The following is a 5,719-nucleotide window of genomic DNA, read 5'->3' as shown; positions in this document are numbered from 1 at the left end:
TTACATGAATTGGGCTTACTTTCCCAGTAAAAACAATTCAAAAACTAAATTAAAAAAAAAGAAAAATGTGAAAATACTGTGTGTAGGCATTGAATAGGTACCAATATGAGACTATGATGCCTGAGAGAAGAGGAAACAATGAATAATATGATAATTTCTTTCTGGAGGAACTTGCTAAATATTAGAACAGGGAGCCCAAGCCAAGCATTGAGTTGATGGAATGGAACTAGAGTCTAGAGAGGTGGAGACAGCTGGACTTGGAAAGCAGAGAACTCGAGACAAGGGAGCTCTCAGGAGATGGCTCTAGAAATCTGCATGAAGCCCCTTGATAACTTGGCTAAATGCAGGCAACACATGTATGGGGGAAAACTAAACAATTCATGTAGTAAAGCTGCAAGAGTATGGGCAAAAATAAAAAGCTATAAGGAACCATAAGCTGAGTACCAAAAAGCTCGTAGAAAGCATCTTTATATTGACCACCTAAACTGAAGCACCCTTGTTGAATGCCTGAGACATTTATTAGAGATCCCAGAAGAAGGATTCACAGTACATTAGCTTTACACTCTCTTTTGTTGTTGTTGTTGTTGATTTATGCTTTATTTTAGAATCGTGCCCAGTTTTATCATTTCACAAGAATGAAGCGAGGGACAAAGTCAGTGTGGCACTCCCTGGCAGCTGAATTACTAGCAAGCTGCTGACGACTGGGTCAATCTGTATTTGGATGTCCCCCTTCTTCACTCGAGTACAGAACTGTGTGGACAACTGTGATACGAACAACATGCACAAGCTATCATACATAATTACAACAGCGAGTTCTGTCCCCACTAGCCTCATCAGTAAGAGCGAATAGAGGTGGAATGGTGGCGTAGTAGGCCTTGTTCAAGGTTTTGTCGATCACAGGTGGATATTCCAGAGTGACCTTCCCTGTCGCGACATTGACTTAAGATAGGGTGTGCTTCCTCCAGTGCTCCGCAGATGGCTTCTTCTGCTGCCACTGAAGGGGCTTGGAGTAATTATACTCATCAATCCGCACTTTGTAGTTTTCCCTGGCGTGAGTGCCCCGTGACTCCTTCCGTGCCTCTGCCCCATAGATGGTCTGGAGCGTGCACCGCATCAGGTTCTGCAGCTCCAGAGTCTCCACCAAATCCGTGTTCCACACCATTCTCCTGTCAAACGTCCTCAGGTGCTTCAGATCTCAATAAAGCTGGCTGATTCTCTCACAGCCCTTCTGCAACACGCTTCCCACATGGAACACTGCAGCATGGATTTTCACGGGCTTCTGCATGCTGTCTCACAGTTCTGAGGTTCTGGTGCTTCCATCAGCAAATCTCAACTTGTCAAGAGTCATGACAGACTCCTGCACAGCATTTGGCTTAATTGGAGGAACTTTATCTCCTGGTCTGCAGGACTCTGCTTTGCTCCGGGCACATGCTTGCCCAAAGACAACCAGGTCCAAGAGTGAGTTTGCCCCAAGCCTGTTGGCGCCGTGCACGGAGGCGCAGACTGCCTCTCCACAGGCATACACACCACGCACGACCTGGTCCTGGCCACTGGCGTGCTTTAGAACCTGCCCCTTGTAGTTTGTGGGAATGTCACCCATGTTATAATACACAGTGGGGAGGACAAGGATCGGCTCCTTGGTGACATCCACGCCAGCAAAGATCATGGCTGTCTCGGAGATACCAGGCAGCTGTGCGGCCACCTGCTCTGAGGGTAGATGGTGCAGCTGCAGGTAGACATGATCTTTCTCAGGGCCACAGCCTCTTCCTTCACTGATTTTCAGAGTCATGGACCGAGACGCGACGTCTCAGAATGCCAGGTCCTTGGCGACAGGGGCATAGAACTCCATGAACCTCTCGCCCTGGCTGTTGATGAGGATGCCTCCCTCTCCCCAGCACCCTTCCGTGATGAGGCAGCCAGCCCCGTAAATGCTTGTAGGGTGGAACTGCATGAATTCCAAGTCCTAGCAGGGAAGGCCAGCCCTGGTGACCATGGCGGTGCTGTCACCAGTACTGGTGTGGGCAGATGTGCCTCTGAAGTAGGTACATCCATAACCTCCAGTAGCAATAACAGTATTCTTCGCTCTTATGCCGTGTATGGACCCGTCTTCTATGCAGAGTGTGATAACACCACAGCATTCCCCATTCTCCATCAGGAGATTCAAGGCAAATACTCCAGAAAGTAGCTGGTGTCGTAGCACAGAGACCTTCCATACAAAGGGTGCAAGAGCCAGTGGCAGATCCGATCACGCACACAGCAGCAGCGATGGGCCTGCCCGCCTTTCCCGAACATGAAGCTTTGTCCACCAAATGCATGCTGGTAAATCTTCCCATCTTCAGTTCTGCTAAATGGCATGCCATAATTTTCTAGCTCGGCCACAGAGGTGGGAGCCTGCTCTGGCATGTCATGGATGGCATCCTGGTCTCCTAGCCAGTCAGAGCCTTTCACAGTGTCGTAGAAATGCCACCTCCAGTTGTCCTCTTCCACGTTCCCCAGGGCAGCATTGATTCCTCCCTGTGCAGCAACAGTGTGTGACCTGGTGGGGAAGAGCTTTACACTATCTTTAAGAAGTTGACAGATCAGGGCTGCATCGCTTCTGTGTATCTAGAGAGCTAGAGTGAGAGGTCAAGTGTCTTCATTTTAAAAGCTGAATTGCTGCTCTCACTTTCCCAAAGATTATTTAATGTTCATAATCCACAAGGAGAACAGGAGTGGCCGAAAGTGAGGTGGCTCGAAATAGTCATTTGATTATTTTTCAATTTTTTAAATAAATTTAGTTGAAAAATTTAATAACAGAGGCCCCTCCAGTTGAGTGCCACTTCAATAAAATGGTCCCCAGGTCCCCTCCCTTCTGTGAAAAGATTAGTGTGGTGAGTGAAAAGAATTGGAATAGCAAGTGCAAAAAGATAGGAACAAATCCTTAAAATGACTTCATTTACTATTATTGTTTTTTTGAATAAATTTTTGGGGGAACAAAAAAAAAATAAAAGAAGTTGACAGACAAAGATGATGGAACTACCACATAAGCACATTAAAACGTGTTCCTACATTTAAGAAACATGTTGACAAAAAAATGGAAACGAGATCAAAATTCAAGAGAAATGGAAGACTTAGGGAAACAAATGTAACATAGAATTGGCAAACATAATATCTGAGAGTAAAAATTAACTAACAGGTGAGAAGTTGGATAATTAAAGATCAATAAACTCAAAGACATAGAAATAGAAATTATGCAAACTAATGTATTGAGAATAAAATGTTAAAAAGTAAACAGAGTCTTCAAAACATTGCAGTAAAAAATTGCCTGCAAAACAATTACACTACAAAAACAAAAGACAATTTGAAATGAAGAAGTAATAGTAAAATTTTCTTCAAATTTGATAAAACTATAAACCCACATATTCAAAACACTCAACGAAGAGGGTAAGGACAAAATCACAAGGTGGTGTATATATTTTTAATTAATTAATTTTTTTTAAATAGGGAGTATGGGCTTGCCAGATAAAGAAATAGAGAGAAAAATCACTCCTCGCAGGAGGATGGCAATGCCACAGTCCCCCTCATCCATTCTTCTCTCAAGATTTTAGCCATGCATGCACGTAAATCGTGATTTTCGAGCTACTGGATCTGGGACTTGAACTATGTCAGCCATGTGAGAGTCTAGTGTCTTAACCACCACATTACCTGCTGGCCCTGAGAAGGTATAACTTAATCACATTATTGAAAACCCATGAATAAGAGGAGCAATTTATGGGGGAGGGGAAATTTGGCTCAAATATTTTCAAAGTCCCTTATAAATATAAACACAAAAATACTTGCCAAATATTAGTAAATAAAATTCAGCAATAAAAAAATTTAATACCACATGACCAACTGTACTTATCACAAGATTCCAAGTTTTGTTAATAGTTAAATATCAATCAAGGTAATTCATCATATTAGCACAAAAGAAAAAAACATTATTTCAATAGAGAGAAAACATATTTGACAATATTGATCTTCTATTTATGATAAATGCTCTTAGCAATTGGTAATAAAATAACTGTCTTTATTTGAAGAGAATCTGATATTGTGCATAAAAAATAAACTTAAGTAACCTACAAAATATCTATCTAAAACATTCTGATAAATTTTCATTAATGTTATAAAGTCATTATCAAAATGACTGACCATAGGTACCTAGAACTCATATCCTCCACAAAGGACAAAAAAAAAAAATTATGCTTCAAATGGAGTATCCATCCAGGGGAGATCTTTGGAATTCACCAAGGAAATAATGGAAACTCTGGAGCTATAAAATTTGGGAAGGCAATATAGAGAGGAAAGAAAAGCACCCGATCAGAATTGACCTAGAGCCAAGAGAGACTCCACAGTGTGGAGAAAAGCAAGAAAATTCGCAGCAGTCCCCAGTACTAGAGCAGACACTTGTGGTCCCCACTATAGCAGAAGATCGCAGTTCTCACTGGTTCATATGCCAATATGAAGAGCTGCCTGGATTCCACGTGGCTGCATTACTTCAGAGAGGGAACCCAGAGAGGGTCCTGCCCTGTTTTCAGGGATACATGCTGCTAGGGCACAATGCCACTTTTAGAACAAAGTCACTCCTAGAGCACATTCTACCCTGAAGGCCAATGGTCCCTGCCCCTTCATAACCCTGGGAGTTCACCATTATCCCGCCATGCTCAAACAAAAGGGTTCCATATCAAAACTGAAAGTGAGTGACACTGAGGCACGCATGACATCACTGACCTTGATTGTAGGCCATGACAACATACAGAGAATACACAGATTGGCCTACTCAGAGTCAAAGCCAAAGAACCTAAACAACCAACACCATATAGAACATACCCATAAGGAAAAACCTTTACCTATGATGCTACTCCATAAAACCTGCATAGGCAACTCTTCCACAAGATGAGCAAGCAGATATCAACATAAGGACACAAGAAACACACACATACACACAAAGAAAAGGAAGGGAAAAGAAAATGACTCCCCTGAAGGTAGACAATAATTCTCCAGTAAGAAACTCCAAAGAAAAGGAAATCTGTGAAATGCATGAAAGAAATTTTAAATAATGCTCCTAAGGAAACTTAGTGGGATACAAAAGAATAAAAATATATGACTTAGTGAAATTTTTAAAAATTCATAATCTGAGTGATAAATTCAACAAATATAATAGATATCATAAAAGACAACCAAATAAAACAGAAATCTTGGAACTGAAGAATTTAATGCATAAATTAAGAAATACAATCTAGAACTTCAACAAGACTAGATCAAGCAGAAAACTTGAATTTAGCTCTTTTGAAAGAATCTAGTCAGACAATTATTAATTAATTAATTTTAAAAGATGAAGAAAGTCTGGTATCTATGGGACATCATTAAAAGAATAAAGGTGGCAGAGGCGGGCCGGACGCCAAGGCTGCGTCCGGTCACGGACGTCCCGGGCCCTTCCGGGCTCGGCGTGTCCCCCCTGGGGCCCTGCTAAGCCGGCGGCGGCGGCAGAGGCGGGCCGGACGCCAAGGCTGCGTCCGGTCACGGACGTCCCGGGCCCTTCCGGGCTCGGCGTGTCCCCCCTGGGGCCCTGCTAAGCCGGCGGCGGCGGCAGAGGCGGGCCGGACGCCAAGGCTGCGTCCGGTCACGGGACGTCCCGGGCCCTTCCGGGCTCGGCGTGTCCCCCCTGGGGCCCTGCTAAGCCGGCGGCGGCCGGAGAGGC

General features: G+C 43.6%; 1 pseudogene; it reads right to left on the bottom strand.

Annotated features, from left to right (window-relative positions):
* Positions 1-790: 790 nt before the first annotated feature.
* The window catches only part of LOC102496612 (succinate dehydrogenase [ubiquinone] flavoprotein subunit, mitochondrial-like), a 58,464-nt pseudogene continuing 53,535 nt past the window's right edge, over positions 791-5,719 (bottom strand).

The sequence above is a fragment of the Tupaia chinensis genome, unplaced genomic scaffold (genome assembly GCF_000334495.1).
Source record: "Tupaia chinensis unplaced genomic scaffold, TupChi_1.0 Scaffold000557_1, whole genome shotgun sequence".
Taxonomy (NCBI): Eukaryota; Metazoa; Chordata; class Mammalia; order Scandentia; family Tupaiidae; genus Tupaia; species Tupaia belangeri.
Note: the sequence above shows the minus strand (reverse complement) of the source record. Positions and strands in the feature narration are given on the sequence as shown.